Genomic DNA, 12820 nt, shown 5'->3' with positions numbered 1-12820 from the left:
TCTGTTTTCAAACAGCAACATGTATACTAGCAAAACAAGCATGGTAGAGGCTATCCTTGACATTTTTATTGAAAGTAAAGATGCAAAACATTATTATAACTAACATAAAGAAAAAATAACAAAAGAAAATGATGCTCCAAGCAAAACACATATCATGTGGTGAATAAAAATATAGCTCCAAGTAAAGTTACCGATGAACGAAGACGAAAGAGGGGATGCCTTCCGGGGCATCCCCAAGCTTAGTTGCTTGGTTGTCCTTGAATATTACCTTGGGGTGCCTTGGTCATCCCCAAGCTTAGGCTCTTTCCACTCCTTATTCCATAGTCCATCGAATCTTTACCCAAAACTTGAAAACTTCAACCACACAAAACTCAACACAAAACTCGTAAGCTCCGTTAGTATAAGAAAATAAAACCACCACTCAGGTACTGTAATGAACTCATTCTAAATTCATATTGGTGTAATATCTACTGTATTCTAACTTCTCTATGGTTCATACCCTCCGATACTACTCATAGATTCATCAAAATAAGCAAACAACACATGGATAACAGAATCTGTCAAAAACAGAACAGTCTGTAGTAATCTGTATCAAACGTATACTTCTGGAACTCAAACAATTCTGAAATAAATTGCTGGACCTGAGGAATTTTTCTATTAATCATCTTAAAAAAGAATGAACCTAAAATCACTCTCCAGTAAAAAAAATGGTAGCTAATCTCGTGAGCGCGAAAGTTTCTGTTTTTTTACAGCAAGATCACATAAACTTCACCCAAGTCTTCCCAAAGGTTCTACTTGGCACTTTATTGAAATAAAAGCTATAAAACATGATTACTACAGTAGCATAATCATGTGTACACACAAAAACAGTAAGGATAAATATTGGGTTGTCTCCCAACAAGCGCTTTTCTTTAATGCCTTTTTCAGCTAGGCATAATGATGGCAATGATGCTCACATAAAAGATAAGAATTGAAACATAAAGAGAGCATCATTAGGAATATGACTAGCACATTTAAACCTAACCCACTTCCTATGCATAGGGATTTTGTGATCAAACTTATGGGAACAATAATCAACTAGCATAGGAAGGCAAAACAAGCATAGCTTCAAAATTTTAAGCACATAGAGAGGAAACTTGACATTATTGCAATTCCTACAAGCATATGTTCCTCCCTCATAATAATTTTCAGTAGCATCATGAATGAATTCAACAATATAACTAGCACCTAAAACATTCTTTTCATGATCTACAAGCATAGAATTTTTATTACTCTCCACATAAGCAAATATCTTCTCATGAATAGTAGTGGGAGTAAACTCAACAAAATAATTATCATGTGAGGCATAATCCAATTGAAAACTAAAATCATGATGACAAGTTTCATGGTTATTATTATTCTTAATAGCATACAAGTCATCACAATAATCATCATAGATAGCAACTTTGTTCTCATAATCAATTGGAACCTCTTCCGAAATAGTGGAATCATCACTATATAAAGTTGACACTCTTCCAAATCCACTTTCATATTCATCACAATAAGATTCAACATCCTCCAAAATAGTGGGATCACTACTTCCTAAAGTTGACACTCTTCCAAACCCACTTTCATCAATATAATCATCATAAATAGGAGGCTTGCTTTAATCATAATAAATTTGCTCATCAAAACTTGCGGGACTAAACATATCATTTTCATCAAACATAGCATCCCCAAGCTTGTGGCTTTGCATATCATTAGCATCATGGATATTCAAGGAATTCATACTAACAACATTGCAATCATGCTCATCATTCAAATATTTAGTATCAAACATTCTATAGATTTCTTCTTCTAGCACTTGAGCACAATTTTCCTTTTCATCATACTCACGAAAGATATTAAAAAGACGAAGCGTATGAGACAAACTTAAGTCCATTTTTTTGTAGTTTTCTTTTATAAACTAAACTAGTGATAAAACAAGAAACAAAAAGATTTGATTGCAAGATCTAAAGATATACCTTCAAGCACTCACCTCCCCGGCAACGGTGCCAGAAAAGATCCTAGTTTACGGGGTGTGAGTGAGTGCCCTTTACCTAGCCTCCCCGGCAACGGCGCTAGAAAAGAGCTTGATGTCTACTACACAACCTTCTTCTTGTAGACGTTGTTGGGCCTGCAAGTGCACAGGTTTGTAGGACAGTAGCAAATTTCCCTCAAGTGGATGACCTAAGGTTTATCAATCCGTGGGAGGCGTAGGATGAAGATGGTCTCTCTCAAACAACCCTGCAACCAAATAACAAAGAGTCTCTTGTGTCCCCAACACACCCAATACAATGGTAAATTGTATAGGTGCACTAGTTCGGCGAAGAGATGGTGATACAAGTGCAAAATAGATAGTAGATAAAGGTAATTGTAATCTGAAATAATAAAAACAGCAAGGTAACTAATGGTAAAAGTGAGCATAAACGGTATTGCAAAGATAGGAAACAAGGCCTAGGATTCATACTTTCACTAGTGCAAGTTCTCTCAACAATAATAACATAGATAGATCATATAACAAGCCCTCAACATGCAACAAAGAGTCACTCAGAAGCCACTAATAGTGGAGAACAAACGTAGAGATTATGGTAGGGTACGAAACCACCTCAAAGTTATTCTTTCGGATCGATCTATTCAAAAGTTCGTACTAGAATAACACCTTAAGACACAAATCAACCAAAACCCTAATGTCACCTAGATACTCCATTGTCACCTCAAGTATCCGTGGGCATGATTATACGATATGCATCACACAATCTCAGATTCATCCAACCAACACAAAGTACTTCAAAGAGTGCCCCAAAGTTTCTACCGGAGAGTCAAGAAAACATGTGCCAACCCCTATGCATAGGTTCATGGGCGGAACCCGCAAGTTGGTCACCAAAACATACATCAAGTGGCACATGATATCCCATTGTCACCACAGATAAGCACGACAAGACATACATCAAGTGTTCTCATAAAAGACTCAATCCGATAAGATAACTTCAAGAGGGAAACTCAATTCATCACAAGAGAGTAGAGGGGGAGAAACATCATAAGATCCAACTACAATAGCAAAGCTCGGGATACATCAAGATCGTGCCATAGAGGGAACACGAGAGAGAACACGAGAGAGAGAGAGAGAGAGAGAGAGAGAGAGAGAGAGATCAAACACATAGCTACTGGTACATACCCTCAGCCCCGAGGGTGAACTACTCCCTCCTCGTCTTGGAGAGCGCCGGGATGATGAAGATGACCACCGGTGATGGGTTCCCCCTCCGGCAGGGTGCCGGAACGGGCTCCCGAGAGGTTTTTGGTGGCTACAGTGGCTTGCGGCGGCGGAACTCCCGATCTATCATGATATTCGATGGTTTTAGGGTACGTAGGCTTATATAGGCGAAAGAACTCGGTCGGGGGGTGCTCGAGGGTTCCACGAGACAGGGGTGCGTGCCCAGTAGGGGGGGCGCCCCCTATCTCCTGGGCTCCTCGAGTATCTTCTGACGTGGACTCCAAGTCTCCAGGATGATAATCTTCCAAAAAATCATGTTGCCGAAGGTTTCATTCCGTTTGGACTCCGTTTGATATTCCTTTTCTTCGAAATACTGAAACATGCAATAAAACAACAATACGGGCTGGGCCTCCGGTTAGTAGGTTAGTCCCAAAAATGATATAAATATGTAAAATAAAGCCCATAAACATCCAAAACGGGTAATATAATAGCATGGAAAAATCAAAAATTATAGATACGTTGGAGACGTATCACACCTCGATAATATCATAGCGGTGCTTAGGCGAAGCCCTGCGTCGGTAGAACATCATCATCGTCACCACGTCGTCATGCTGACGGTACTCTCCCTCAAATCTCGGCTGGATCGGAGTTCGAGGGACGTCATCGAGCTGAACGTGTGTTGAACTCGGAGGTGCCGTGCGTTCGGTACTTGATCGGTCGGATCATGAAGACATACGACTACATCAACCGCGTTGTGTTAACGCTTCCGCTTTCAGTCTACGAGGGTACGTGGACAACACTCTCCCCTCTCGTTGCTATGCATCACCATGATCTTGTGTGTGCGTAGGATTTTTTTTAGATACTACGTTCCCCAACATCATTCATGCTATTATATTATCTGTTTTGGATGATTACGGGCTTTATAATACACTTTTATATAATTTTTGGGACTAACCTATTAACCGGAGGCCCAGCCCATATTGTTGTTTTCTTGCCTATTTCAGTGTTTCGAAGAAAAGGAATATCAAACAGAGTCCAAATGGAATGAAACCTTCGGGAGAGTTATTTTTGCAGCGAATGTGATCTATGAGAATTAGAGTTGAAGACAAGGAAGCTTCGAGGTGGCCACGAGGGTGGGGGGGTGCCCCCCTAATGGGCGCGCCCTCTGTCTCGTGGGCCCCTCGAGCGTCCCCTGGCCGACTTCTTTCACCTATATAAGTCCATATACCCTAAAACCTTCGAAGAACAGAATAGATCTTGAGTTCCGCTGCCGCAAGCCTCTCTAGCCACCGAAAACCTCTCGGGAGCCTGTTCTGGCACCCTACCGGAGGGGGATCCCTCACCGGTGGCCATCTTCATCATCCCAGCGCTCTCCATGACGAGGAGGGAGTAGTTCACCCTCGGGGCTGAGGGTATGTACCAGTAGCTATGTGTTTGATCTCTCTCTCTCTCTCATGTTCTTGAGGTGATACGATCTTGATGTATCACAAGCTTTGCTATTATAGTTGGATCTTATGATGTTTCTCCCCCTCTACTCTCTTGTAATGGATTGAGTTTTCCCTTTGAAGTTATCTTATCGGATTGAGTCTTTAAGGATTTGAGAACACTTGATGTATGTCTTGCCGTGCTTATCTATGGTGACAATGGGATATTCACGTGATCTACTTGATGTATGTTTTGGTGATCAACTTGAGGGTTCCATGAAGTTATGCATAGGGGTTGGCACACGTTTTCGTCTTGACTCTCCGGTAGAAACTTTCGGGCACTCTTTGAAGTACTTTGTATTGGTTGAATAGTTGAATCTGAGATTGTGTGATGCATATCATATAATCATGCCCATGGATAATTGAGGTGACAATGGAGTATCTAGCTGACATTAGGGTTTTGGTTGATTTGTGTCTTAAGGTGTTATTCTAGTATGAACTCTATGATAGATTGAACGGAAAGAATAGTTTCATCTTATTTTACTACGGACTCTTGAATAGATAGAACAGAAAGGATAACTTTGAGGTGGTTTCGTACCCTACCATAATCTCTTCGTTCGTTCTCCGCTATTAGTGGCTTTGGAGTGACTCTTTTATGCATGTTGAGGGATAGTTATATGATCCAAGTATGTTATTATTGTTGAGAGAAATTGCACTAGTGAAAGTATGAACCTTAGGCCTTGTTTCCTACCATTGCAATACCGTTTACGCTCACTTTTATCGCTTGCTACCTTGCTGTTTTTATAATTTCAGATTACAAATACCTTTATATACTATCCATACTACACTTGTATCACCATCTCTTCGCCGAACTAGTGCACCTATACAATTTACCATTGTATTGGGTGTGTTGGGGACACAAGAGACTCTTTGTTATTTGGTTGCAGGGTTGTTTGAGAGAGATCATCTTCATCCTACACCTCCCACGGATTGATAAACCTTAGGTCATCCACTTGAGGGAAATTTGCTACTGTCCTACAAACCTCTGCACTTGGAGGCCCAACAACGTCTACAAGAAGAAGGTTGTATAGTAGACATCAGTAGACCTTCCAGAAATGAATCCATTACAAAAGTGTGTTTACCACAAGTCTCAATCAAGCAATACAAGAGGCACATCAAATGAGTGATTCTCTATTATCAAAGGGACTACTTTTGTAGTCGTCGTCCGCAACAGCCCTGAATGCAAAAATAATGTGGAAATCGGGCACTGAATCAATTTGAAAATCAAACCATTAATGTAATTAATTAGGTCCATTTAAATACGATTTCCCGGCACCAAATCAATTTGGAAACCTAGTCATTAATGCAATTAGAAGCAGTGACATTTCCAAATAGATAGATAATTAATTTATTTGGTCGACAATTAATTGGGCATGCAAGGAATAGGGTAAGTGAGTTAGAGCATCTCTAGCCGTTGGCCCCCCAGGAGGGGCTAAAAATCGACCCCTGGGGGTGCACCGGCGCTAACCCGCGCGCTGGGGGCGTGATGCCCCCCAGTCGCGGCGCCCATGTTTTTTTGAAAATTTTTAACACGGCACAAACACGGCGCAAATTCATTGCAAACTTCGGCGAGTTTGTTCAAACTTAAACATATTTTACAAAAAAAAGAAAAAACTACTAGGGGCCGCCACTCGCCGTCTCCATCGCCGCTCCTCGCCGTCTGCCTCGCTGCTCCCCGCCGCCCGCCCTCGCAGTTCTACATGCCGAGGAGGCTGTAGAACCGCGTGTAGTCGCCGCCGTCGTCGTTGTCGGCGGCGGCGGCGTCGCCGCCTCCGCCGCCGCCGTCCCTGCTGCATCCCTCCCCCGGTTGGAACGGTGGGTTGGACGGTCCGGGGGCGTCCTCGTCGTCATCGCTGTCGAGGATCACGACGCCATGCTCGTCCTCGCGCCCACGCTTGCGGGCTTCGACCTCCTCCATGGTCCGGTGCTGCCGGACCATCTCGTCGTGGAGGTAGTCGTCTGATACGCCTCCAACGTATCTATAATTTATGAAGCATTCATGCTATTTTATTATCTGTTTTGAATGATTATGGGCTTTATTATACACTTTTATATTACTTTTGGGACTAACCTATTAACCGGAGGCCCAGCCCATATTGTTGTTTTATTGCCTGTTTCAGTATTTCAAAGAAAAGGACGGAGTCCAAACGGAATGAAACCTTCGGCAACGTGATTTTTTGGAAGATTATCATCCTGGAGACTTGGAGTTCACGTCAGAAGATACTCGAGGAGCCCAGGAGATAGGGGGCGCCCCCCTACTGGGCGCGCCCCCTTGTCTTGTGGACCCCTCGAGCACCCCCCGACCGACTTCTTTTGCCTATATAAGCCTACGTACCCTAAAACCATCGAATATCAAGATAGATCGGGAGTTCCACCGCCGCAAGCCTCTGTAGCCACCAAAAACCTCTCGGGAGCCCGTTCCGGCACCCTGCCGGAGGGGGATCCCATCACCGGTGGCCATCTTCATCATCCCGGCACTATCCATGACGAGGAGGGAGTAGTTCACCCTCGGGGCTGAGGGTCTGTACCAGTAGCTATGTGTTTGATCTCTCTCTCGTGTTCTCTCTCGTGTTCCCTCTATGGCACGATCTTGATGTATCCCGAGCTTTGCTATTGTAGTTGGATCTTATGATGGTTCTCCCCCTCTACTCTCTTGTGATGAATTGAGTTTCCCCTTTGAAGTTATCTTAACGGATTGAGTCTTTTATGAGAACACTTGATGTATGTCTTGCCGTGCTTATCTGTGGTGACAATGGGATATCATGTGCCACTTGATGTATGTTTTGGTGACCAACTTGCGGGTTCCACCCATGAACCTATGCATAGGGGTTGGCACACGTTCTTGACTCTCCGGTAGAAACTTTTGGGCACTCTTTGAAGTACTTTGTGTTGGTTGGATGAATCATAGATTGTGTGATGCATATCGTATAATCATGCCCACGGATACTTGAGGTGACAATGGAGTATCTAGGTGACATTAGGGATTTGGTTGATTTGTGTCTTAAGGTGTTATTCTAGTACGAACTCTTTAATAGATCGATCAGAAAGAATAACTTTGAGGTGGTTTCGTACCCTACCATAATCTCTATGTTTGTTCTCCGCTATTAGTGGCTTTGGAGTGACTCTTTGTTGCATGTTGAGAAATTGTTATATGATCTATCTATGTTATTATTGTTGAGAGAACTTGCACTAGTGAAATTATGAACCTTAGGCCTTGTTTCTTATCATTGCAATACCGTTTACGCTCACTTTTATCGCTTGCTACCTTGCTGTTTTTATAATTTCAGATTACAAATACCTTTATCTACTATCCACATTGGACTTGTATCACCATCTCTTCGCCGAACTAGTGCACCTATACAATTTACCATTGTATTGGGTGTGTTGGGGACACAAGAGACTCTTTGTTATTTGGTTGCAGGGTTGTTTGAGAGAGACCATTTTCATCCTACGCCTCCCACGGATTGATAAACCTTAGGTCATCCACTTGAGGGAAATTTGCTACTGTCCTACAAACATGTGCACTTGCAGGCCCAATAACGTCTACAAGAAGAAGGTTGTATAGTAGACATCAAGCTCTTTTCTGGCGCCGTTGCCGGGGAGGCTAGGTAAAGGGCACTCACTCATACCCCGTCAAGTAAGCTCTTTTCTGGCGCCGTTGCCGGGGAGGTGAGTGCTTTAAGGTATATCTTTAGATCTTGCAATCGAATCTTTTTGTTTCTTGTTTTATCACTAGTTTAGTTTATAAAAGAAAACTACAAAAAAATGGAGTTAAGTTTGTCTCGTACGCTTCGTCTTTTTAATATATTTTGTGAGTATGATGAAAAGGAAAATTGTGCTCAAGTGCTAGAAGAAGAAATCTATAGAATGTTTGATACTAAATATTTGAATGATGAGCATGATTGCAATGTTGTTAGTATGAATTCCTTGAATATCCATGATGCTAATGATATGCAAAGCCACAAGCTTGGGGATGCTATGTTTGATGAAAATGATATGTTTAGTCCCGCAAGTTTTGATGAGCAAATTTATTATGATTAAAGCAAGCCTCCTATTTATGATGATTATATTGATGAAAGTGGGTTTGGAAGAGTGTCAACTTTAGGAAGTAGTGATCCCACTATTTTGGAGGATGTTGAATCTTATTGTGATGAACATGAAAGTGGATTTGGAAGAGTGTCAACTTTATTTAGTGATGATTCCACTATTTCGGAAGAGGTTCCAATTGATTATGAGAACAAAGTTGCTATCTATGATTATTATTGTGATGACTTGTATGCTATTAGGAATAATGATAACCATGAAACTTGTCATCATGATTTTAGTTTTCAATTGGATTATGCCTCACATGATAATTATTTTTTTGAGTTTTCTCTCACTACTATTCATGAGATGAAATTTGCTTATGTGGAGAGTAGTAAATTTTCTATGCTAGTAGATCATGAAAAGAATGATTTAGGTGCTGGTTATATTGTTGAATTCATTCATGATGCTACTGAAAATTAGTATGAGGGAGGAATATATGCTTGTAGGAATTGCAATAATATCAAGTTTCCTCCCTATGTGCTTAAAATTTTGAAGCTATGCTTGTTTTACCTTCCTATGCTAGTTGATTATTGTTCCCATAAGTTGTTTGCTCACAAAATCTCTATGCATAGGAAGTGGGTTAGGCTTAAATGTGCTAGTCATATGCTTCATGATGCTCCCGTTATGTTTCAATTCTTATCTTTTATGTGAGCATCATTGCCATCGTCATGCCTAGCTAAAAACGCATTAAAGAAAAGCGCTTGTTGGGAGACAACCCAATATTTACCCTTACTGTTTTTGTGTGTCCACATGATTATGCTACTGTAGTAATCATGTTTACAGCTTTTTTCAATAAAGTGCCAAGTAGAACCTTTGGGAAGACTTGGGTGAAGTCTTTATGATCTTGCTGTAAAAAACAGAAACTTTAGCGCTCACGAGAATAGCTGCAATTTTTTACTGGAGAGTGATTCTAGGTCGATTCTTTTTGAATATGATTAATAGACAAATTCCTCAGGTCCAGAAATTTATTTCAGATTTTTTTGAGTTCCATAAGTATACGTTTGATACAGATTACTACAGACTGTTCTGTTTTTGATAGATTCTGTTTTCTTTATGTTGTTTGCTTATTTTGATGAATCTATGAGTAGTATCGGAAGGTATGAACCATAGAGAAGTTAGAATACAGTAGATATTACACCAATATGAATTTAGAATGATTTAATTACAGTACCTATGTGGTGATTTTATTTTCTTATACTAACGGAGCTTACTAGTTTTGTTTTGCGTTTTGTGTGGTTGAAGTTTTCAAGTTTTGGGTAAGGATTCGATGGACTATGGAATAAGGAGTGGAAAGAGCCTAAGCTTGGGGATTCCCAAGGCTCCCCAAGGTAATATTCAAGGACAACCAAGATCCTAAGCTTGGGGATGCCCCGGAAGGCATCCCCTCTTTCGTCTTCGTTCATCGGTAACTTTACTTGGAACTATATTTTTATTCACCACATGATATGTATTTTTCTTGGAGCATCATTTTCTTTTGTTAGTTTTGCTTGCTGTTCATTAGAATAATGTTTTGCCTCTTTATTTTCAATAAAAATGTCAAGGATAGCCTTTGCCATGCTTGTTTTGCAAGTATGCATGTTGCTGTTTGAAAACAGAAAGTTTACCGCTGTTGCAAAAATTCCCTAGAAAAGTCAGAGAATGGTATAACATTGAATCTTTTTGCATATTAAGATCTGATAAATTTATTACAGTGGGAATTTTAGTTCATAATTTTTGGAGTCAGGGAAGTATTGATACTCTTGCATTGTTTACAGACTGTACTGTTTTGACAGATTGCTGTTATGGTTGCATTGTTTGCATATGTTGCTTGTTTAATGATTCTATTTGATGATAGGAGTATTAAATATGCAGAGGCATTTATTATTTAATGTTGAATAATAATTTTAGTGATTTTTTACAGTAGAAAATGATAAGGTTTTGCATTGGTTTATACTAACCTATCTCACGAGTTCTTGTTGAGTTTGTTGCGAATGAAGCTCTTGATAAAAAGAAGAGAAATCATGATATGAGAGGAATTAAGGAGACATAAAAGCTCAATCTTGGGGATGCCCAAGGCACCCCAAGATAATATTTCAAGAATTCTCAAGCATCTAAGCTTGGGGATGCCCCGGTAGGCATCCCACCTTTCTTCAACAACTATCGGTTAGTATCGGTTGAGCCTAAGTTTTTGCTTCTTCACTTGAGTTGTGCTATCCTTGCAATGTTTTTTTGTTTTGCTTAGCTTGCTTTGAATAAGATACCAAGATCTGATATTATTTAATGAGAGAGAGTCTTCATATAGTTACATAATTATTTAGCTACTCGTTGATCTTCACTTATATCTTTTTGGAGTAGTTTTTCATTTACTCGTGTGCTTCACTTTTATCCTATGAGTAAATGGTTGAATGAGTTGATTGTCATAAATCTCAAATTATATATGTTTCATTTGCTTGTCCATGGGGAGTAATGACTTCATATCTAATAAGTAGAGGTTGTAAATTTATTGACGGTTAGCAAGCATTGTATTGGTCATTTGAACAATTCATGAAAGAATATTGAAGCAAGGGAGATTTCACATATAAATATATCATAGACATCTTTTATAATTGTGAGCACTCATTATGTATGACATGCTAAAGAGTTGATGTTGGACAAGGAAGACAACGTAATGGGTTATGTTTTCTCGCATCTCAGTTAAATTATACTGTCATGGATCATTCAAACATGTTGAGCTTGCATTTCCCCCTCATGCTAGCCAGAAATTCCTAGCACCAAGTAGAGATACTACTTGTGCTTCCAAATATCCTTAAACTCGGTTTTTGCCATGAGAGTCCACCATACCTACCTATGGATTGAGTAAGATCCTTCAAGTAAGTTGTCATCGGTGCAAGCAATAAAAATTGCTCTCTAAATATGCATGACTTATTAGTGTGGAGAAAATAAGCTTTGTACGAACTTGTTATGGAAGCAATAAAAGCGACGGACTGCATAATAAAGGTCCATATACAAGGGGCAATATAAAGTGACATTCTTTCGCATTAAGATTTTGTGTATCCAACCCTAAAAGCGCATGACAACCTCTGCTTCCCTCTGCGAAGGGCCTATCTTTTACTTTATGTCTTTTACTTTATGCAAGATTCAAGGTGATCTTCACCTTTCCCTTTTTCATTTTATCCTTTGGCAAGCACTTTGTGTTAGGGTGATCCTGATATATATATCCAATTGGATGTACGTTAGCATGAACTATTATTGTTGACATCACCCAAAGGTGAATACGTTTGGAGGCAACATTATAAGCCCCAATCTTTCTCTGTGTCTGATTAAAACTTCATAACCACAAGTATTGCGTGAGTGTTAGCAATTGTAGAAGACTATATGATAGTTGAGTATGTGAAGTTTGCTAAATCAAAGCTCTGACATAGACTCTTCCTGAAAGTAAGATGAATTGCAATTGTTTGATGACTAAGAATGAAGTTTGCTAGTTTTCAAGAAAGTTTATGGTCTATGCTTTAACTTGTGAATTGCTTGTTACTAGTTCGTGAAAAGTTTTATGAGATGAACGATTGTTATGACATATAATGATGCTAGTAAAGGTGATTGAAATTATCATTGATCAAACTTGTGCACCTCTAGCATTCACACTTCATAAATTCTTTCTTTATCATTTACGTACTCGAGGACGAGTAGGAATTAAGCTTGGGGATTCTTGATACGTCTCCAACGTATCTATAATTTATGAAGCATTCAAGCTATTTTATTATCTGTTTTGAATGATTATGGGCTTTATTATACACTTTTATATTACTTTTGGGACTAACCTATTAACCGGAGGCCCAACCCATATTGTTGTTTTATTGCCTGTTTCAGTATTTCGAAGAAAAGGAATATCAAACGGAGTCCAAACGGAATGAAACCTTCGGCAACATGATTTTTTGGAAGATTATCATCCTGGAGACTTGGAGTTCACGTCAAAAGATACTCGAGGAGCCCAGGAGATAGCCCCCCCTACTGGGCGTGCCCCCTGTCTCATGGACCCCTC

This window comes from Triticum dicoccoides, chromosome 7B (assembly GCF_002162155.2).
Source record: "Triticum dicoccoides isolate Atlit2015 ecotype Zavitan chromosome 7B, WEW_v2.0, whole genome shotgun sequence".
NCBI lineage: Eukaryota > Viridiplantae > Streptophyta > Magnoliopsida > Poales > Poaceae > Triticum > Triticum dicoccoides.
This window is presented reverse-complemented; position numbering follows the sequence as displayed.